Here is a 23,927-nt window from a genome sequence, read left to right as displayed (position 1 = left end):
ACAACATTGCGTCATACTCTGGTAACTTACAAGCTACTCAGAACAGTACTCCAACTTTGTTATATACTCCATGCAGTGAGATTTACATATTTCATATTTCAAGACTCAGGACTGGAGTCTTCCCAAAGGCTGTGATGCTATCTTATTCCCGTGCAGAGGTTTACAGTCAAGAAATGAATGTTCTGACCTTGATTCTTGCTGCCTGTGCTCAGCTCTGCTTTCTTGTGGAATGACTCCATATTCTGATGACAGCTTCTCACCATTTACCTGGTTGCACTGTCAGATCGTTTAAGGCCTACTGATATTATCCATAAAATCAACTTGATACAAGCCTAGATAAAATACTGGAAATCAGCTTAATGCTTTGCAGTCTGTGAAAGGACAATAAAATGCAGTGGCCCTGCCTGTTTGTGTCTCCTGGCCCACATCTAAGCTGCTGCCAAGCCAAAGACTAACTTTGGTTACAAAGCAGGAATCTATGAGGAAAAGATCATGCTTAAGTTTTGCAGCACCATGACTGTTCTTGTCTTTTACATGGTCTTGAGACTCTAAATCTGCTCTTTTCATCCCTCGGAAATGCTTTTCATCTTCTTCCTCTTACCCATATTTTCATAGCTACAGACAGACAAGAGATAGAGCCAGACAGCCAGAACAGGCTTCACTGCCTTCACATCTCAAAAGCCAGAGGACATACTGGGTGTATGTCAAAGTGTCAGCAATCAGGGGTGGCCTCTGTGAGAAAAGGTATGGGACTGCCCTGTGCCAAACACAGCTGGCTCCACAGCAGACCCACTGCAGGACACCGCTGAGCCCTTCAGCCAAGCTGAGGGCACCTCTGTTAAAGCATATTTAAGAGAGGTTAAAACATTGCATGGAAGCATGAGGAGTCATGGAAAAAAAAGTGAGAAAACAGCAGTGTGAGCACCAGCATGGGAGAAGGAGGGAGGAGGTGCTCTGGGCATCAGAGCAGGTGTTCTTTTGCATCTCGTGGGAGAGACCATGTTGGGGCACATACCCACAAAGCAGCCAGAGGAGAGACCTGCACTGGCACAGGTTGGCTTTTCCTGACTGAACTGTGCTGGAGCAGTCCTTGAGGGACTGCAGCCCTAGGGAAGGACCTGTGCAGGAGCAGGAGAACAGTACATGGGAGCAGCACAGGAAGGAAGGAGAACAGAGATGAGCTAGTACACACTGACCACAGTCCCCCATTCCCCAGTCCCCCCTGGTCTAACTTAGTGGTGGGGAGTAAAGTACTCCACAAGTGTGGGAGGGAGGGAAAGGCTGGGAAAAAAAATATGAGGAAGGAGGTATTATTTTAATCTTGTCTTTGGCTCTTCTCATCATCCAAATCTATTAAATTGGCAATAAATTAAATTAAATTATATTAAATTAATTTACCCATATTTTATCTATTTTGCCTGAGATGGTAATTGGTGGGTGATTACTCTCTCTTTTTCTCATCTTACCAGTTTTCAAATTTTGCCTCCTGTCTTGTTGAAGAGGGGCATAAGAGTGGATGTCTGGTTGTTTGGCAACTGACCAAGATCTCCCATCTCATTTTTAAAGGAGGCTTTTTCATTGGTTTAATGTCAGTCTTTTTATGATTATCAAAAGACCTTTAGCAAAATACCTTAATTTCTGTGTGAAAGAAAATTCTCTGCTTAAGATGTAGTCTAATGGGGCACACAGGACATTTGGCTGTATCTGAACGAGATTTTACTCCAATAGCTTGTGGCAGCAGGGCTTTCTTTTTTTTTGGTATCTTTTTCTTTTTTCCCCTTTTTTATTGCTGCCCAGACTTTTCCTATTAGTGGGGATTTTTTTCTGTCAAGATGAAATGAACAGCTTCTATAATAGCTGGCAAGTCATTAGAGACCCAATGACATCCGTATTTCCCCTTTTCAGTCCTTATGCTATGTAATCCAGTCCTACTGCCCTGCATCTTCCTTTGCTGTTTCTAGCACAAACAGTTGGTGCTGCTCTGTCTTCCATAGGACCCTGCTGGCCTGCCTTTAATGCAGCTCGTGATGCATTGTCTGAAAGCCAGGACTCCCTATCCCAGGCAGTATAATAGTAGTGTTTGAGTGAAGAGTTTATGCTTACAGCATGGTATGCCTTACAAGAAAAGATGGCATGATACGACAGGGTTCCTGGCCTCCATCTGAAACAATTCTTTGGAGAAAGCACAGGGCAAAGCTGCCAGTCCTTGTTGTTCCAACTGGCATCCTCCACTTGGCCAGAGCATCTCTGACAGCCTTGCATGTGCCTGCTTGCTAGAACACGTGTTTTTCCATAGTGTCTCAAAACACATTCAGGAAGACTTGCAGTTGAGATTTCACTGTAAGAGCATGACTAGGCATGGTGCTAGCACTGATCAGGTGCTCAGGAACCACTGACTCAGGAGGGTGCCCCATCCTTTCTGGCATCCTCAAGGGTGCCTTCCTTCCAGAGCTATAATCTATCTCACTGTCTTGAATCTTTGCCCTTCATATTAGCTGATAATGAAACAGGCTCCCTGCAGTTCTGCTTCTTTTCATGGCTAAAGTTTGTCAGACTGATTGTTCCAGAGGTAGAGGGATTTCTTTGTGTGTGAGGCAAAGGATGGGTAGGAGCCAGTAAGCTCAGTGGCATTAATGTGCCTTGCCAGAAGGAGGAAGGAGTGTCCCAGCTGGATGGATTTAGCTGGTAATTGTACCTCACTGTTTTTGAATTACAAATCTAGGTGAGTTGATATCTATGGAAGATTTATTTGAAACACAGTAAAAGTATACCAGGAGCTGAGTGAATAGAAGCTTTGCCTCTACAAGAGGCAAATACAATACAAATACAAGACCTTCTTGTATTCTCCATCACAATGCAGTGATAAATTTGTGCATGTTATAGGCTTAAGGACATTAACTAGAGTTCTTCCTCTCCATTCCTCTTCCAGTTGTCCCTGTATTGACATTTGTAACACTTATAGTCTCTTTACTTCAGTTTTGCACTTTTACCTAGTCCATTTATGGACTATAGGCACAAATGTCCACATAGAAGGTAGCATTTTCAAAACTTGAACCTATCTGCACAGAAGTCTTAAATAAAATAAGGCAGGTGCTGTAATCCAGCTGGATTCATGTTGTCTTTGTCTCCAGCCCCAAAATGACATATTGCAGCATTGTGCAGGGGGATGATGCTGTGGAAAGTGCAGTAAGCATTGGGCACTCAAGAGGTTTTACTGATGGTGCTCTCAGAGTGTGTTGAACATGCAGAAGCTTGCCTCTCTTCTCAATATGAGTGCCAGAAACCCTCTGGTACTTCAGATGCAGAAAAAGACTGGGCATCCTCCCATTACAGAATTTCTTCTCTTGTTGGCAGTACAAAATGTTCCCTTTTTACATAATTATGAAACTTTGTAGTGTTTATACATAAGCAAAGAATTACACCCTTTTTGACAATGAGCAGCAGGCCTATCCACTCTATAGATTGTTTTACTGCTTTTCTTTCTTCTCCTTTTTTCTTAAATCAAAACCTTATCCAGTCCCTCAGTAAGCTTCCATTTTAGCCTGACAGACTTAGTTCATTAATCTTCCTGCTGTGGTCTGGAAAATATCCCCAGACTGATTCCCAGATGTTTTGTTCACTTTTGTATCCAAAATGTGCACCCATTTGGTGAATCTAAAATTTTAACCCAATCATGGGTACTTTCTATTTGCAGTGACCTTACAAACTGCATGTTTTTGAGATCACTTTCAAACTCAATGCATAAATGGCTTCACTAAATGATGAAATTTACCAATTTGAATTGTCCCCATTTGTCTGCTAAATTTATCCATCACCACCACTAACACCACACAAACACATACTGGTTTCATTTTCATATTAGTTTGTGTCTCTGCAGGGAGGATGAGAGGTAATTAGCTTGTCTTGAAGGACCAAAACTACTTTAATGAACACTCATGTGTTTGCTGAGGAGGTCCTCTGGTGGAAGACCAAGCCCCCATTTTGAAATTCTCTCGAGCTTTCATTCAGAGAGGAATAATTTTCCTATGGGCAACACATGGTCTGCAAAATATCTTCACACTGTGATGTGGTCCAGAGACACTTACTTAGTACTGAAGTAGAAAGTCTAGTGTTTGTCCATGATCTAGAAATATGCTGTTTTGGCAACTGGACCCCAAGAAATGCTGCTATCATGTTAAATGTAAACACTCTCTTATTTTAAAATTCTTCACTCTTATTTATGCTGTTTATCACTTTGATTTACTTCCCTACTCCTTCAGAACAATGGAAAATATTTTAGAATGCTTTAAAATATCCTTGTATTTTCCATCACAGCACCTGTGTCTGGTTAATGGCTTTTAGGAACCTGTATGTTCTAAGTAACGTGTAAATGATATATGATATGTAATTTCATCTTTTTAGTTGCTGTAGCAACATCACACTAAACTATGCATTAGTCAGTAGTCCAGACCAGCAAATGTCTTGTTTCTAAAGGGTGGCTTACACATTGTGAAGGCTACTAGAAATGAATGCTAATAGTCTTGATATAGTCAATGATAATTGACTATATAGGCAATTCCAGCAGAAGGACGTGCACGCGACAAAGCATTACATTGAATAGGTTTAGAACTGAATCTGTTTGCAGAGCTTAAATCTTAAGCTTAAATCTTAAATCTTACAAACATCTTTGCCTCCTCTTTTCATGCATGTACATATAGCAGTTCTATATACATGCAGTGAAAAAATCCCATGCTTCAAAGGCAGGTAAATAAAGCCCAGAGTTCTTTGTGATGACCTGTGTATCGCTGTCCTATAGCTGAAATACACAGTTATATGATGTCACTGTGTTTTCATGTGGGCTTTCTGTTCCTGTGTGCAGTATGGTGGCATGATCAGAGGTGAAAGAACAGTGCAGCAGACAAATAAGTACCTCAGATCTTTCAGAGGAGTGAATTATTGATGCTGTGGTTACTTGCTGTTTTCCGCTAGAGGAATAGATTATTGCTTTCCTCATTCCCTTCCCCAGAATAAACTTTGAGCCATTTTTCTTTGTTTGCTAATCTTCTGCACCTTGCTATTTACCTTCGTTTGGGTTAGTTTTCCCCCCATTTCTCATAATTCCTTTTTATGCCTGACTTTGCAACCTCTGTCCTTATTCTCTGTCCTTATTCATGCATCAGACCAGGCTTGTATTCTTCTAGACTGGATCATTGTACCATTATTAAATATTTCATCATATCAGAATAACTGCACCTTACTATTCTATATAAAATTATAGTTATACAGAAAAAGAGATGCAAAAACTTAAATAAATGTAAAAAATTAATGCTTCACCTAAACAAGCCCTGCAAAATGTGCAGGTAGACCAAGAAAATATCTAAGTAAGCCTGAGATGCTTCAGTACTGCAGACTTGCAAAGTCAGGACAGTGTGCTGCCTGTTGTCACCAATGGCTATAGTGTGTTTACAAACCCACAGGGCTACAGTAGAAGACAGCTATACCATTAGAGAAAAATGGAATTGAATTTGAGGTGCAATTTGATCCTAGACCACATGCGCTGTGATGTAAAATATCTGTAAACACAAATAAAGAAATAGGAACCCTAACATTAAATCAATATGTGGAAACCAGTTGCTGATAATTTGAACTGGCATGAATTGTCCAGTTTATTTGTCAAGTAAACTCAAGATAGCTATGGCAATTATTCAAAGTGTGGCCAGTCTTGAAAGCAAAGTATTGAAGCTGTTGTTCCCTTGGTAAACCATTACACAAATAATTGCTCAATAGTTAACTTTTGTGAGCTACCATTCTTCAGAATGAAAAAGAGGTTGATGATTTGTAAAGAACTTTGTTAGCTTAAAATCTTGCTTGAAATGCCATTCTAATTAGCAAATACTTAACAGTTTTCTTTTCAAGGATGATATTGAATGTGTTATTATGTGTGCAGTTTTCACATGGTTTCTCTCATAATTTGAAAGTCATTTTCTTGCATCACATTTTTGCTCTTGTCTGAAGATGTATTGCTACTTATTATGCTAGAATCATTCCAATTAATGTTGGCATAAGTGGCAGTGAGATCAGAGGGATATCCTTGATCTTTTATCAAACTGTAATTTTGGTTTTCTTTAATTGTGTGAGGTTTTCAGGCATTCTGTTTCATTGAAAGCTGTTAATTTGACTTTTATGGGGCTTTTATATTTTGCCCAATGAAGTAGAAAACTACTGTGTAGCAGTCAGGTGTCAGATGTGTATCTTCTGCTAATGCTAAATTCAGTGAGATTTGTCTGTATATACTGAATATGGAAAATGCAGAACAGAATAGATTACTGCGTCCATGGGGTTGCTATAGAAGGTAAAATAATTAAATATTTAACTTAGCTGATGCTTGTCAGATTTTTATTACTGACCATGATTAGGGATAAGATAATGATTTGAGAAAGTGCAGTAATTTACAAAAGAGGGATGTGTATGATTTTTTTTTTTTCTGCAACATAGTAGTGTTAAGGGATTGATTAAAAACAAAGTTCATTATTGCTCATTCTTTATGTGATAATTACAAAGTTTATTTGGCTCAATTGCCTGTGGTTGCCAACCACCAGTTTCATTTCTGTATCTTTCTTTCAATGGAAAAATCATGGGCTTTCACAGACCCTGAAAGATTGAGCTGAAACACAAATAAATCAAATCAAGGCTTTGCACTATACAGGGGAAAACATGAAGGCACCAATGTCTTTTGTTTTGCAATGAATTTTATTTGTGATTCAAAGCTGGAGATCTTTTTCAGAATTCATGGAAAATTTTAGTACTGAATTTGGTATTCAGCATTAGGAATGGACTCTGGCAATGTCATGGAAGGAGTAAATCTGTAATTAATAGAGTTTCTGAAGAAAATAAATGTGTGTTCACTGTGTATTTTCCTGGTATTTTGTTTTTCCAGTTCAATTTAGGGTTGCCATTTTTCATTGTCACTAACACTGATTTTGACAGAAATAGTTGCTGCAGACACTTTTGCAGGTTATATACATAGTCTTACAGGCTGCTCAGGCTTCTTGCAGTGTGACCTTTTAGAATGTGTCTGAGCTCCAGTTGGTGCACCCACACCTCTTGTGTAATAGAACTTCAAATCCAGTCCTTATTTTGTCATATGGATTGTATTGTAAAGAGAGTGGATAAGACAGGCCTTATCAAAATTAAAATTTTTCTCCTTCAAATATACATCTAAGATCAGATATTCCGATCTTGCCTCACACTACTCTTAATTATAAGTAGTTTAGATAAGATCCATATTTTTCCTGGTAGTCTCATTATTAGGTATCAGTACAATCAAGCAGAATAGAAGCAGATGACTTTTTAAATAATGACCTGGAATGTCTAGAAAGACTGGCTCTATTCAGCATGCTGAAAACATGGCTAGTTCATACCAACAATATAGCTCCTCTTTTCCCAGTTACAAAATACATTCATTATTTAGGAGTGCTCCTGACCCCAAGTAATTTTTATTGTGTCCTTGAGATTTGCAGATCAATCACTGGGACCTGTATCATAGAATCACAGAATCCCTGAGATTGGAAAAGACCTCCAGCATCAGCAAGTCCAACAATATGTAAAAGTGTAGCAATAATAGAGCATGAATCTCCTCTCACGTACCAGTCTCCAGCTCTTTCTTTGGCAGCCCCAGCTGCCTCACAAGCTGGAGACCTTCTTCCTTCTGGACAGCCTTAACAGCAGGAGCTGCAGGAGAGATTTAATCTGTACCCACCTGCTGAGCCTCTGTTCCCTTCCCTTGCTGCAGCTTTTCCTCCCACATGAACAACCTGTAACACAGTGGAATAAAATCAATATTTGGGATCTAAAGTCGGCAGCATTTTTGGACAAGTGGAAACAAACCTAATTAATATCTCTTCCTCTTCAAGACTGTATAAGATATGCTTTCTCAGGCAACAAAAGCTCTTTGTTTCATCATTATATTCAGTGAAGTAGTTGTTATAGGAAGTAGCTGTTACTTAATTGAAGCTCAGTTACGTATCTCTCTGTGTTGGTATATAGATAAATATATCTTCATCTAAGATCAGCTATCCTGATCTTGCATCACAGCACACTTAATAATAAGAAGCTTAGATAAGATCCATATTTTTCCTGATAGTCTCATTAATAAGAGTATCAGCATATTCAAGCAGAATAGATGACAAATTTTTGAATAATGACCTGGAATGTCTTGAATCATACATATCATATGTACGTACATATCCATACACGCATATTGGGTGAGTCCTATTTCATCCCTTATTTATACTCCTCTTTAAATAAAACCATGGTTAACAGGATCCTGTTATTTCCAAGGGTTTTAGGAAGGTGAGGTACCCAGTGACTTGAGTACTTTGTCTCTAATGATACTGCCTTTATTTAAAAGTAACCTTTTTTTTTTTTTCTCTTAGCAGCTTGCCCATGTTTTTGTTCATATTTTCTGTGTGCCAGCTCTCTGTAGGAAAGAAGAATGCTTGAAATTTCGTGTTATAAAAAGTGATATGAAATATCAAGTTTTTGTTTGGCAAACATCAAGATTCAGAGCTGAAAGAGTTCCTGCACAGAGACAGTATTGTTCTGCATAATCTTCAGTGATTTTTTGAGAAAAAATAGATTAAACTGAATGGATCAATGCATTTGCGACCTAATCTCGTATTGGTTGCATAAAACCTAAAGCAAATCTTGAAAATTTAAAAACAACAATTATTATGTCTACATGTGATATTGTAGACAGAACATTTTTCAGCTCTGTTCTTTAGGCGACAGTCTTCTTTTCTGTTGTGCAAAGATCTGAAGTTTGCTTCTGCAGCACAGAATTCTCTGCTGCTGAGATTTACTTTTTCATATCATTTTTTTAGGCTACCATCAACCTCAGCTCTTAGTGTCAAGTATACTTTTTTATCTACATCTGCCTTCTACATGTCTTCTCTTGCTTTTTTCTCCCATAGCTTCCTTACTTTGATCTGCTGTTTTGCTTCCATAATTGTGTGTGTTTACATGATCTGTTTGAGCCAGTAAGGCATTGGATAACCAAGACAAGCTGGTGTTTTTTTCTCATTCTTACCTCTTTGATGCACATTATCCTGTGATGGAGCAAGGCTGCTTGCTGTCGCAGCCTATAAAGCAGCTAGGATTGGTGAGACCAGGCAGACAAATGCTTTGTGACTGAACAGGGTTTTGGTTCTTTACAGTCACAGAGTTAAAGAAAATACTTTATTACCTCATGGCAGCAGAATTTATTGCAAATTTGCTTTACCCTACTGATGTACATATATCCGAGGGCTTCCTTTCCTGGATGTGTAAATCATTAACTGAAGTCTGTGTGGTCAGTAGTCAGCTAATTGTTTAAGTAAATAGTGCTTACTTTTATCTAGGGCATATGGATACAGCAAAGCATAAAACTTTTGAAGGTTCAAATTCAGCAATGCCTCCTTTCTAATTTCAAAAATTAGACCTAAAATTTTATATTTTATGCACACAGTAATGGTTTGAAATATAAAGACTCCTTTTCCTTACAGAAAAATCCAGCTACTGAAAACAGCTCCTGCATGGAGTCTGCTTAAACTAATCTTCTTTTTCTGCTTCCTCCTCTTCTTCTGCAGTCAGTGCACTCAGGCTCTTCATTTCTTTGTAGAACATTTAAGCACCTTTTCCTAACCCTTGAGGGCTGTTCAGCTCTGCTGCAGTTACCCACAAAACCCATCCCTAACCTGTGGCTCTGCTCTTTTGTAGTATACTGTGTCAAGATCATTGTTCCTGTTCTTCCATCAAATACATTTAGGTCAATATAGACTTTGTCTTTCACTTCTTTCCACAGCATAAAAAAACGTTTAAGGGACAAGTTAATACTTCATCTCACTGGGACAGGCAGTGAAGGCTTAAATTAATAATCTGAGGTTTGTGATATGCAGGTTTGTTTCTTTTGTAGAGGTTTTTGTGAAACACTCAGTGTCATTGTTGGCTTCCAAGAATACTTTCATCAACAGTTATTTCTTCTACAAGTTCTTCCAAACTCCTTTTTAGTTTGTGATTTTCTACTTGATCCCTCTTGGTTTTTAAGGTGTTTAGCTAGAGGAATGCATCTCAACCTGGAGTTTGAAAAATAAAGTGTAAAAATGCAACATTATAAAAAGTATTTTTGTTAGCAACTCATTTAAGAATAGTATGGGGTGCAAAAACAGCTTGCATGATCCTTAAAAACCTAACTTTACATCATCTTGCAAAAGGTGGTAATTTTTTTTTTTAAGGAAAGGTTATGGTTTTACTTTATCTTTCTTTTTTTAAACAGGAAAAATACATACAGTATTAAAATTAAAAAATACATATAGTCATAAGAGCTGGGACAGGTGAATTAACCTTCCAAGTTTTCTTTTCCACTGTATTCAATGTATTTCACTCACTGTGCTATCACAGAAGATTGAAATAATGGTAATTTCTGTACAGTTGATGAGGTGTGAGAGAAGCTGTGAAGCTTTTGTGAAATTTGGCAGGAAAATAGTAAGCTGTATTGACATTTTTTATTTTTGTATTGGAATTACCTCTGTGGAGTTGAAATCAGCTGTTTACTAAAAGAGAGGTACATTTTCTCCACTTATTTGTATAAAAAGTTCTTTATTTATCTGAATAAGGGAAAGCTTCTGAAAAATTAGACCAGCTGATGCAATAAGTGCCTTTTTAGAAGATATAGCAAAGGAAAATGCAACAAGAGAATAGAAAGAATAAGTACAAAGTTACTGACATTCAAAAATAGGGAAGGTAAATATTTCAAGAGAGGAATCCCAGGAAATCTTATTGGTCTATTTATTGTGATGAAGGGGACACTCTAAGAATTGGTATTCAGGTTTTCATTTCAGTTGTTTATACACAAAACTAGGGAGACTAATATTTTTATCTTCAAATCAGTTTAATCACTAAAGATACTACTGGAGCTCTGCTGCATTATAATATTAGAAATTTTCTAAGCCTTTTTCCAGAGGTACTGCATATAAACAGCATAGTTTTATTTTAAAATAAAGATCTTACTTTTCCCATGTTCTAGAATGCATTCTGAGTCAGAGTGGAAATTATTTAGTGTTTCCCAAGTATCCACAAAGTACTTACATATTCATGTTGTGTGAGGAAGAAGGCATTGCACTCCCCATACAACACAAAAACAACATCAGTGATACTCGCAAGGCTTGTGTCTTGCATAACCAAAAACAAAAAAAAGGAAAAAAAAGTGAGAAAACATACGAGAATTTCAAAACCTTGCTGTATTTTCTGTTGCTGAGTAAGGGCAAGGTGGTGTCTTTTCTCTGCATATCAATCTTGATTTTACCCATCCTTGAGGAAATAACATCCACCTCTTGCCACCATGAAGAGAATTATGGATGTTTTCACAGGGCCTTGGGGAGATACCTCCAGCCTTACGGGCTAAGAATAATGAACTGATAATTTGTTATGGACATAACTGCATTCATTTGAGAAGCTGAAAAGCTGAACAGTTGTTTTCAGTGATGTTATTAAACATGCAAACAGTCTCTAACAGGCCAGGAGGCCATGTTGCACCTCCCCTAACAGGAGACAGTGACATTAACAGGAACACACTAGGGTTGGGAACACGCAGCTCTCATGAAAATGACAGAGAAAAATGCATTTCCACCTGTGCTAATCTTTTTCATCTGTAATGACAGGCAGCTGCATCAGGCCAAGCTCTTCCTAGCCTTGCCGATTTCAGAATTACTTTTTCCCCTAGCACAAAATGTTCTTGAACTATTTCTTCTGCACACAAAGTTTGAATAGGTTTTGTTTTAGCAGTGGATTGTTGTAGTTTTTTACTGTTTGTTCTTGTGCAGTTTTTGGAATGTTCATCCCAAACGAGCTAGGGAAGGCTGATAATATTACAGCAGTCAAAATGTGTAAACCTGAGGCAGTAACAAATTCCCTGATTTAAAGGCTGTTTCATTATCAGCCATTTGCCCTGTGTGAGAGCCCACAGGCTGGCTCACAGTCTTTGCTGAACCCCTGGTACTGCCTTCCCTCCCTACTGAGACCACCAGCTTATGTGCTACTAAGTGGATTTCTAACTGCATCCATAGACAGACAGAAGGAAGTCGAATTTGAACAGAGGAAAGTCAAAATACACAGTGTAACAAGGCAAATAATTCAGTGTCAATGTATGACTTGGTAATTGTCTCACACATAACTGGTTTTTTTAGTGTTTTCGTGGGGAGGGGTTAGATCTGTTTGCTGTCCTAGCTGACAGTTCTGTGGAAGCTGATTAATTATTTTTTAATTTAATAACACTTCTTCCAGAAAAATTAAACAAAATTATCATTTCAAGTTAGAACTGTTTTGAAGAAACAGCAGTAGCTCTTTAGAATGAATTTTCATGATCTATTTCAATGATTTTGTATCCTTTTATAGAAATACAGACATTCATTTTAGGTTAGTGCTGGCATACCCTTTTTCATGTAGGTCAAGTATTTTTTTCTTTTTTTCCTAGATTGTTCACACTTAGCCAAATGTGACTGAAGGAACTATCCTTTTCATTTCACACTTTTCATTTGCTTCCAAGATGGAGAAGGGGCAACAAACATCATAGAATTAATATGCAATTACTGCATCAGAAAGACAGCCTAAAATTCAGAAAAGTGTTCCAGGAAAGTAAAGGGTTTGGATTACAACCAGACAGTGACAATGGGACAGTAGAGCTATAAACAGAAAGGAAAAATAAAGGCCTCCATTTTGATGGCAGTACGCCAGTCAGGAACTGCAGGGAAGCCACTGGGAGGATGAGGGCAGGCTCTGCATGGTAGGCAACAGACAAGAGGCATGTGTTGAAACAGGAGAGGCTCTCATGGAGTATCAGGTACTGCTCATTCACCCTAAGGACAGCCAGTCTGTCCTTAGTGGTGGAATGCTAAGGAACATGCTGCCTCAGAGATGTTGTGCAGTACCCATCTTTGAGATTTTCCTGCTGTGAATAGATAAACCCAGAGCAACATGTTCTGGTCTCATGGGTAAGTGCCTTCAGCAGAGGATGGATTAGAGATCCTCCTGCTTGAATTATTCTTTTAGTTCTGTGGGTTTGTGCTGTTCTGCTAAACCCTAGTAAGTCCCACAAAATTTTGGTGGCACTACTGGGTGTTTATGCTTTTGTTTTCAATTTTTAGTGCATTTTTTCACAATCTGCTTCCATACAAACAGAGTCCTTTTCTGTGTTCAGCATTTCCTGAATTAAATGATTCCTGTGTGCATGTCCCACACAATTATCTCTGCTTTTATAATCCTTCATTAGCAGGGCTCTCAGTAAGAAGTAGTTTGTACATAGCTGATCTTTTCAGTCTTGGCAATAAGATTTACCTGTCATAATGTAATTCAACACATGCAGGAGAATATATGGATGTCACGCTTCTTAACCTTGCAGGTTTGTTTACTCAAACATTTAAGCTGCAAATGTTCACAGTATTCCATGGATTTCTAAACAAACATGTACTTGATTTTCCACATTCCACATTAAACAGCTGTTGTAAATCTAGAGTTAAGGTCACCGAGATTTTTTGGCTTTCTTACCTGTGTTCAGACAAACAATATTGATTGCTCTTCAAGAACATTTTTAGAACATGTTTTTAGGACATTTCTTTTGGAAAGAAAGTTAAACAAATACATGCTTCTGCAAGTCTAGTTTGATAAACAGAAATAGTTGGCTAATTGTGGCAACACCACAAGTCCTTATATGCAAACTTTCAATGTTTAATATGCAACTTGTGAAATATCAATTAATTGCCAAGTATTTGATTTATCTCTAAAAAAAATACAAATGTAACTAATTTGGTCCTTTTTCCCCTACCACAGTCTTTTCTTTCTCAGCCTCCCTTCCCTTCTGCATGCTCACATGTACAGACACACACAAAAGGAGACAGTTTTCCTTTTACCTCTGTCTTCCACAATTCTGCTACAGCATGTCCTCTCTTCTTTCTCTGCTGAGGTCTTTTCTTGATCCTCTTTCATTCTCCCCCCACGTTGTATTCTGCATTAATCTGTATAGACTACTCCATCTGTCTTCTCTGTAGTGACTGCCAAAGAATCTACAACTCCAAACCTTTCCTTCTGACTTTTGTCCAAAGAAAACTACTGGCCTGTCTCTTTGACATTTCTTTGGGAATTTGTCACCAGCAGAGCAAACTAGGCAAGGCCCAAAGACAGTTCCTGATCAGTCATGCGAACCTCTTTGTTTTCCATGTTCTTCCTTAACTTCTACAGCAGTCTCAACTACCCTGCCAATTAAATAGCAATTTTTCACGTCTGCATTCAGATCCAGCGTACCTTGCATATTTTTTTGCATTATGATTCTAAAGTATTGTGCATCTTCCCTCAGATCTCTTAATTCATTTTATATTAAGCCACCACTAAAATAAAGAGAAAATTTGAGCAAGGATCAAGGAAACTTCATTCCTTCCCATCCAAGTACCTTAAAGATGAACCTATAGTTAAACTCTGTCCTGGTTATACGTTTTTCTGTCACTTTAACTCTTGCATTCTCAACCAGAATAAGAAAAAGAGGACAATAAAACAATTCTAGTCTAGATTAGTGCATTCGATAAGAAATAAGATATTTAGGACTGATTTTCCTAGAATGAGATGATAATTTAACTTATGCCTCCTGGTTTCTAGGCAGATGACCAAACAAGTTCATTCTTATCTAAGACAGACAATAATTTGTAGTCCACATGTTTTTTAAAACCTTCTTTGTGCCCTCTTTACTCCAGTGGCAACCCATAAAAAGAGAACTGCATGAACAAAGTGAAGAAAAACAATGGTCACTGCTACAGACTTACCATAAAAAATAAAATTAAATTTAAAAATAATTATTGGATATTTGGAACATGAAACTGCTATTTGTTTACTAGAGATGTGAGGTTAACTCACAATCTGTAGGCCTATTCCTTTATTTTTATACTATTGTCTAGTATAAATCTTCTATAAAAGTAGGTAAAGTTCCTAAAGCTAATACAAATAATTCTTTTCCAAAAATTGTCAAATGAACAGAACAGAGATCTCTAATACTTAGTATTTCTGCTGATATGAAAGGAAGATTGTGCAGAATTTATTTAACATGAGGTTCCTTTTGGCAAAAACCTGTTAGACTGTCAGCATATGTATGCTGGCCATTCAAGCCAACTTGTGTAGAAAGAACCTATTGACATAAGTTTATCTCCAGCCCAGCCATAGCCTTTCTGTCTCCTGGTATAATAGAGGATATCAGGAATGAGGAAGCTAGTGTTAAAATGGCAAGGTGAAATAACTTAGAAAATCAAGTTTTTTTAGTTCCACTGCATGGAAAAAAATGGTTTTTTCTTCCAGGCTGGTCTCAGCTTTAGTCATGTGTTATTGACGCATTTCAGAGCTTAACTTCTGTTGAGTCAGTATTGCAAAATTGTAACTAAGAGAGCTTTTGTTCTCACAAAATTACAGACTTACTATATTCAAGGGCACAAAGTGTTATCAGTGGCCAAGATGTATTCAGTGCAGCTGAGGGTGTAGGGGTAAGCAATGTCCCAAGCCACTCATCATACCCTGACACCATCAACAAAGGTTAATACTACTGTGTAGAATGGAATTACTTGAAAACAATTTTGTTTCCTACCAGCTGTCTGTGATTCAAACCTCATCTCCTGGCTTGAGAAGAGGGATGGTACATTAATCATTATAACAACCAGGATGAGCATTTTCTTTCTCTATGCTGCCATGGTAGAGCTGGCAAAGAACCCATTTCCTCAATTCACAATGTCCTCAGTCAGTGTATTGGTTTTGTGTGAGAAGGGTTTCGTAGCAGGGGGTGACATCTCCTAGCAGGTTTTGTGTGAGAAGGGTTTCGTAGCAGGTGAGATTACATTTCCTTCAGTTCTCCCACATCTAACAGAGCTAATGCTGACAGATCCAAGATGTATTCACCACTGGCTAAGGCTGAGCCCATCAGCAACAGTGGCAGCACTTTTGGGATGAAAACTGCTGCACACAGAAAGTGAGGGAGAGAGAGAGGAGTGAGAGTGTGTGAGAGGAGCAGCTCTGCAGACACAGGTCAGTGAAGGAGGAGGGGCAGGAGTTGCTCCAGGCCCCAGAGCAGAGATTTCCCTGCAGCCCCTGCAGGAGCCACAGCAGAGCAGCTGGGTGTGCCTGAAGGAGGCTGGGACCCCATGGGAAGCCCGTGCTGGAGCCGGCTCCTGGCAGGAGCTGTGGCCTGTGCAGAGAGCAGCCCCTCACTGGAGCAGGCTCCTGGCAGGAGCTGTGGCCTGTGCAGAGAGCCCCTCACTGGAGCAGGTTCCCTGGCAGGAGCTGTGGCCTGTGCAGAGAGCCCCTCACTGGAGCAGGCTCCTGGCAGGAGCTGTGGCCTGTGCAGGGAGCCCCTCACTGGAGCAGGTTCCCTGGCAGGAGCTGTGGCCTGTGCAGAGAGCCCCTCACTGGAGCAGGTTCCCTGGCAGGAGCTGTGGCCTGTGCAGAGAGCCCCTCACTGGAGCAGGTTCCCTGGCAGGAGCTGTGGCCTGTGCAGAGAGCCCCTCACTGGAGCAGGTTCCCTGGCAGGAGCTGTGGCCTGTGCAGAGAGCCCCTCACTGGAGCAGGCTCCTGGCAGGAGCTGTGACCCCACTGTGGGCCCACAGTGGAGCAGCCTTTTCCTGAGGGACTGCACCCTGTGGAGGAAACCCACATGAACTGGTGCAGTTCATGAAGAACTGCAGCCCACAGGAAACAGTCATGTTGAGTAGGAGAAGTTTGTGGAGGACTGTTTCCCGTGGGAGAGACCCCATAGGAGAAGGGGAAGGATGTGAGGAGTCTTTTCTGTGTGGTGAACTGACCACAGCCCCCACTCCCTAGCCACCTACCCTGGTGGGCAGGGAGAGGGGAGGGAGTAGACAAATAGATAGTAAAGCTGAACCTGGGTATAAGGGAGGGGCTGGGGGAAAGTACTTTAAGTTTTGCTCATATTTCTCATTATCTTACTCTGAATTGATTAGTAATATTGTAAACTAATTTCTCAAAGTCAAGTCTGTTTTGCCTGTGGGAGTAACTGGTAAGTGATTTCTTCCTGACTTATCTGGACCCAGGAGCCTTTCCTTGTGTTTTCTCTCCCCTAAGCAGTCAACAGAGCAGCTTTAGTGGGCACCTGGCACCCAGACAGGGCCAACCCACCACGGTCAGGTGCTCCACTCAGATGTCATAACCTAGTACTGTTTTGATCCTAAAAGTAGGAACCGTGGCTGGGTTTTAGTGTCAAACATAATTGTGTAACTTAAGCTGCAGGAAAAACAGACCTGCATATTTTGTAGATGCTATAAAGGACAAAGACTCATGTTCCTCAGCAATAATATGTGTGCTGTCAGTCTAGGATTTTTATAAAATTATTATCATTAAGACATTCTGGGATATAGTTTCATTGCAATCAGTGAAAATGACACTCAAATGGAAATGCCAAGCATGTAGCTCTCGTTAGGGGTTACCAACCTGAATGCTAATGGAGGGAGAGAAAAAAATACCAAGAAATGACAAAGCTTTTATTTTCCGTGCAGTTAGCCAAACACAAACAGATGAACTTTCTGAAGGATGACAGTTTGTTCCCAGGTTCAGAATTTATGTGACTTACTTAATGGTTTGGCTGTAAAGTCAAAAATAAAGTGGTTTGTAAAGGAATTCAGTCATTGGCTGATGCCTTTGTTAGGAGCAGATTTGCTCTAAAAAAGGAATCAGATTTTGACTAATGGAAAAAGATCATATAAAATAAAATAGGAGATCCAGGATTAGAACCAGAATTTTCTGATCCTCTGTGCCAGTTCCTATACATGTACACCAGTGGAAAATGAGCATTGCAGAGCTCTAAAGCAGAGTTCTTCTCAGAGCTGTCCTCATTATTGCTCCCTTTCTCACTCAATGGAATTAGTTGTATATTTCAGCTTTATTTTTCAAGTGTTGTCCTGAAGGGTTTGACAGCCTCAGACTAAAGTACCTGGTATTCTATCTGGAGCTCCCTAGTAGAAAATAAACATGGGCATACCACAGTCCAGAAAATGGTCTAAGATAATAAAGAGATGGAATCATTCTACCAGGAAAACAGAACAATTAATCAATAGGTGGATGGGGAAGTGAAGAGATTAAGCCAGGCTCTTCCCAGTGGCATCCAGAGAAAGCACAAGAGGTAGCATGGACAGTAGTAGAGGAAAATGCACTTAAATACAAGAAAAAACTTTTCTACTGTGAGGGCAGTCAAATAGGGGCAATGTCTGTCCCAAGAGATGGTGGAATTTCTGTCCTTGAAAATAATCAAAGCCCAGCTGGACACGATGCTGAGCAAACTGCTCTACCTGACCCTGCTTTGAGCACTGCAGGGGACTGGGCATTCTCCAAAGCTCTTCTAACTTCATCCGTTTTGTGATTCCTTGAAATGTTTGCTAAAATTTCTGCCACTTGGATTTTTTAGCTATTTACAGCAAAATCACTACTACCAATAATTCATCTCTGAATAATCCTTTCAATCTGAAGTCCTCAAAGTCACAGCATATCTTGGAGGCATTAATTTCAATCAGCTTGGAAACTGTAAGTGTAGTTAAAAAGACACACTTCTCAGTGAGATGCCCACACATTTTGCCCACCCATTTATCTGATGAACAAGATGTCAGAGACTCAGCTACTGGAAGGGATGGGAGTAAAACCCTGGAGCTGAGTTCTAATTCTGCCTCTTCATCAGCAGAACATACGTGAGCTTTCTGATACACCCTTCAGTCTTCTCAAACTCTAGAAGGGTATCTGGAAGATTTGGTGTCCACCATGATGGTCTGCTCTCAATTTTTTCCCCTCCTTTTATGTGGAGTTTTGTCTTCCAAAACTTGAACTTCCACAGTGGAAACTACAAATAATGCCAGGTCTAATGCAGCAGCAGCAGCACATGTCTAAACCAAGACTCTAGTTTGAAAGGTTTTGAAGCAATGACGGTTCCTACCAATTTCAGTTGCAGACAATATGGAGGATTGCATCTCATTTAAATATTTGCTGTCTGTGTTTCTGCAGCTGGTTTTTAACATTGTTATTGATATTTTTGGTGCAGCAGTGCATTCTGCTGGTGGTTTACATCTCTATTTGATGCATTTACCCCATAATCTGTAGTATTTGCCCTATCATGATACTAAAAGAACAAATTATTTCCCGTTAATTTCTAGTAAAGAATTGATTATATATATTTAATGCACTGTGGCAAAAATGCATTAATTTCAGTGACATACAACTGATTTCATGTTAAAGTGTATACTAGTGAATTTAATTCCCTATCAAAACAGACTCTGAGAGCCTGCTGCTAAATCTTCAGATTCCTGAAGAATAAAGAGTATACTTTGTTTAGCAGTATGGTTGTTACTGTGTACTTGTTGACTTGGAGATTTTCTGGTTTTCTATGCAACAGTATAGAAAATGTAACTTGTGTAACTCTTCTAGGTATACACAGGTTTAAAAAGTAAGCACTCCTGTTCAAGTTAAAAGTTTTGAGACCTAAAAAAGAGTCCATGACCTTTTCCTTTCATATGCATCTATGTATGCATCAGTGTTTGCAAGCACCCATTTCATCTTTCAAGGAATGAATTTTGTTTGTGTGATTAAAAAGCTGATCAGTAAGAGTGGGAAACTGAAATAATGGAGTAGATTTTGCAATCCAGGCTGCATCAACAATTTGCAGAACTACTGTTCTTTTTCACCTCTGGAGGAGGAATATTACAGAAATCTCTATTAAAAGCACTGTCCCCTTGATTTCTTTTTCAAGCACTGAGTGGGCTGTGAGCAGTAGCTAAGTGTTGCCATGTTTATTTAACCTTCCAAAGCAGGGGTCTATCTCTTATCTGGATAGAGCAACATGTCATTCTGACTGTGCTTAAAGCTTCCTCAAAAGACAGCGACATATCCATCATACATAGTGCTGAGTGTTCAGATTGTATGCCTGTGGCTGACTCACTCTGCATGATTTGGGTGTCTGTGCATCCAGAGGAGCTCACACTGTGGTCCAGGATAGAGAATTGAGGTAGGCTGTAGGCTTCTGAACCAGTTAAGAACAGCACAGAGGTGGCTGTTGAACTGAAAATATTCTTATTATATTTGTTACTCAGCAGCATTTGTCTGTGAAGAATAATTGATCTGTATTGTTGAACAGTTAATAACTTTTGTATCAATCAACATACTATTTAGAACATAGCTATGCAAATGTTTAAATGCAGATGGGACTCTGAAAGTGAAGTAAAAATCAGCTTTAAGTAAGCCAAGTTTAAAAAGCAGAAAAATGGTATTTACAACCCGATGGAATTCCATTACTCATTTTGTCTGCTTACTTTTAAAATGTATTTTCACATCTAAAGATTTCAGAATGCTTCAATTACCCATCCATACTGTCTGCAACAGATTTGCTCTCTTAAGGTTCTGTTGCTATTTGTGTCTTGAAAGATCATCTTGAGATAACCTCAAACCTGTTCTTCATCCAGACAGCAACGTTGCAGACTGAGTTCCCTGCTCTCTCTCAGCTGCACCTGGGACAAAACTCTCTAAGGCACAAGGAAAATTCCCTCTTCTATGCACTTTTGTGGCTGGTTCTTGGAGCCTTAGTGTTTTCTGTGAGCTCAAGTCCAGAGAAGAGCAACTGAGCCAGTGAAGGGTCTAGAGAGTAAATCCTGTGAGGAGTGTCTGAGGGAGTTGGGGATGTTTATGCTGGAGAAAAGGAGGCTCAAGCAGGGCCTTATCACTCTCTGCAACTCCCCAAAAGGTGAGTGTAGCCAGGTGAGGGTCAGCCTCTCCTCCCAGGCAGCAAGTGACAGGACAAGGTGAAATTGTCAAATTGTCTCAAGTTGTGCTAGTGGAGGGCGAGGATGGACATCAGGAAGAATTTATTCATGGGAAGGGTTGTCAAGCATTGGAACAGGCTGTTCAGGGAGGTGCTGAAGTTGCTCAAGAAATGACTGGATGTGGCACTCTGTGTTGTGGTCTGGTTGACGAGGTGTCAATCAGTCACAGGTGTGAGACTTGATGATCTCAGAGTTCTTCTCTGAGCTGCTTCACATTTGTTTTGTTCTGAGTGCTGGTGTTCATCACCCAAGACCGGTTTTTTGACAGCCTTGTCAGAGGTGTAACCATCTGCAGGAAGCCCAGATTTCAAGTGGAAGCAGACCTTAAGGAAGATAGAAACCTGAACAGTTTTGGCTCAAGGTTTCTACCATGGCCAGTTTAAAATTTAAAAAAAAACCAGAATTTAATTTGAAAATCTGCTGTGAGGATTTTAACAGTGTCAGATAATATATTCAACATACTGTCAGTGGGGCAAATCAAAGATTAAATTAAAATAGGAATTTAAAACATGACTGTGCTAGTCTCCCATGATTTTTCCCTTTCAGTTGTATAAAATATGCTGTGACCTAGGGCATGAAGCCAGGCAGACTCAGACATATAAACATAAAGGCATCACTGAAAAAAGAACTTGAAAAGATGCAGGTAGCAATAATGACTAAAGGGTGGATCCAAGTTACAATAGAAATTACTTTTATATCAATGGAAAAGGTCAGCCTTTATGCAAGCAAGTATTTAAAAGCCTTGCTCTTATTACCTAAAGTAATACCCACAGTTACAGCATTTTTCCTCCTGCCATTTCATAAATGTCAGCATAAGGTTTTTATTCCAGGGATTGTGGAAGAAATACAGTGGATTACACACAAAATGAATGTTTTTACCATTTGAAATATGATTGGGTAACTGGGTGCCTGCAAAAAACCCTAAAAATTAAAGTTTATTGTGTTGGGATATGAAACAAAATGGATTGATGGTAATTACAGAGGCTGATAATTGATTTCTAGTGATCTAGATTAACATGCTTCAAATTATATCAGTTCTAACTAAAATTTCCTAGTTTGCTGCAGTGTACCATTTAAGTCCACACTACAGAAGGCAAGCATGAATGCTTCTGACACTTCTTTGCCTCTTCTTTGATTCCTTGTAGATATGAAATACTTCTAAAACAAATGTCATTGCTATTTCAGACTTACTAACTTCAAATTTGGGTGGGGGCAGGGGGCATTATGATTTTGTGAGATAGTCTTCATAGGATTAAAAGATGCAAAACTGACATTTCAGATGCTTGGGCATAAAAAATTTAATCTTTCTCTACCTACAGTTATTGAAACTTTTTAATTTTGGTTTCAGTTTCTTTTAGGTAAAAATCGGATGCTTTTTCTTGCAATTAGCTCTGAAAGGATCACTCTGAAAAGGTCATAACACCCCCTTTCCACCTTCCCCTTTGGCCACTAAGTTGAATGTGGATTTATAATCTTGAAGAGGTATGCCATGTCAGAGTACGCCAGCATTGACTCCAGTGTTCCAAGGTTAAGTCATACACAGTGTAATGAGGCCTATAAAACTTGGTAATTATTGTACACACCATAGATCTAATCTGAGACTTTGTGCAAATAAGAAATTTCCCAGGCACTGAAGCTGCACAATACACAGTGAATCAAGAATATTTGCTGAAAAACAAGTGCAGCCTGATGCATTGATACATGCCCTTGCCAAAATTTCTTCATTTATTCTTTTTTCACCAAATAGTAGAAGCATACTGGAGACAAGTGTTAAAATAGATTTTGGTCTAGTGTAGAATATATTTTTTATCCTTGAAATATTTTCTTCTCCAAATGGTTAAGTAGCTGTTTCTTCATTATTTAACCAAGGGTGCAAACTCCAGAGAGGAACAGGGCAAACTGGTACATTCATGTTAATCTAGTTGGGCACAGTTTTAATACAGCAAAGGTAAGAGAGAAGCATTTTATTACCTAAATCTAAATACTGTGCATGCTCTGAAACCTAATATCCCATAGATAGTTGATCTATTTGTGAAGCTAATTTTTGAATTTGATGCACCATGAAACTTCTGCTTTCTTTGCAAAATTAGTTTCTTCAAATAGATTCTTGACACATTTTAATTTATGGTTAGAAATGCAAATATCATCATTCATCAATAGTCGACAATGTTGTCATTGCAGTTCCTAAGGAGCTGAGCAAATGCGTTAATAAGTGAATTGGTTAATGAATGAATTAATTAATGAATTTACCTTTAACCTCCAGAGATTGCAGTGTTAGCCATTATTCTGTAAATAAGTGCATGAAAATCTCACAGTCTGCAACCTCAGGGTCATTTCCTTATACTTCAAAACAAAGGAAGAATCTAAACCACGATTCACCATAGCTGAGAATTTCCAAAGCTTAGCATCCTGAGTTGAAGATGAAGAGTAGAGCAGGTTAGTGCTATACTTCTCTCAGTTTGTAGTTTCATCATTAAGAATTCGTAAGGGAAATTAGTACTCCTGATTAAAGAGTGAATTCAATTTCCTCAGAATGCACATTTCAGCTTTGAGGAACATCACTATTCTTCCACTGTTAAACTTTTTTGTTTTTTACTGCAAGATGACAATCTATGTAGAACTTAACAGGGTTGTGATAGAGCAATATTGATACTATTACTGGCTTCGCATAGAGGAGTTCACAGTAGCTTGAACATTTGACTTTCTGTATAAAGACTCTCCTCATGAGGACATTGCGTGTTTTCTATCTATCAGAGATAAATGTCATCTATCTGAACTCCTGTAGAGAATAATCTGTTTATAAAATGTGTTAGACACAGCTCTACTCTGGAGTTAGGTATCTGTGTAGACAGATAAAATGACACCAAGATTAGTTCTAGGCATGAGAAAGATACCTCTCTGCATATCCACGTATTTCAGTATTAAAGGGGATATAATGTTTTTAAGAGTGCCAAAAGATTGTTATTTTAAGCTTCACTGAAGGCTAAAGGTATACTAGTGTTGTGTTCCCATTATTGTCAGCAATTTCTCTCAAATAATTGGTTTTAGATTTACCAGGATAACATTTTTTCATTCCTT

At 39.0% G+C, this 23,927-nt stretch overlaps 1 protein-coding gene across 7 annotated transcripts in view; it reads left to right on the top strand.

The window, feature by feature from the left end:
• Nucleotides 1-23,927, top strand: part of PRLR (prolactin receptor) — a 149,383-nt gene that overhangs the window by 94,901 nt on the left and 30,555 nt on the right. Inside the window, exon 1 of one of the 7 annotated variants that reach the window (XM_064735642.1) lies at nt 22,297-22,331. The exons of the other annotated variants lie outside the window; for them this stretch is intronic. The gene's annotated coding sequence lies outside the window, so the exon portion shown is untranslated. Of the gene's footprint in view, nt 1-22,296; nt 22,332-23,927 lie in introns of those variants that run through there. 7 annotated transcript variants of the gene reach the window in all.

This window comes from Zonotrichia leucophrys, chromosome Z (genome assembly GCF_028769735.1).
Source record: "Zonotrichia leucophrys gambelii isolate GWCS_2022_RI chromosome Z, RI_Zleu_2.0, whole genome shotgun sequence".
Taxonomy (NCBI): Eukaryota; Metazoa; Chordata; class Aves; order Passeriformes; family Passerellidae; genus Zonotrichia; species Zonotrichia leucophrys.
Note: the sequence above shows the minus strand (reverse complement) of the source record. Positions and strands in the feature narration are given on the sequence as shown.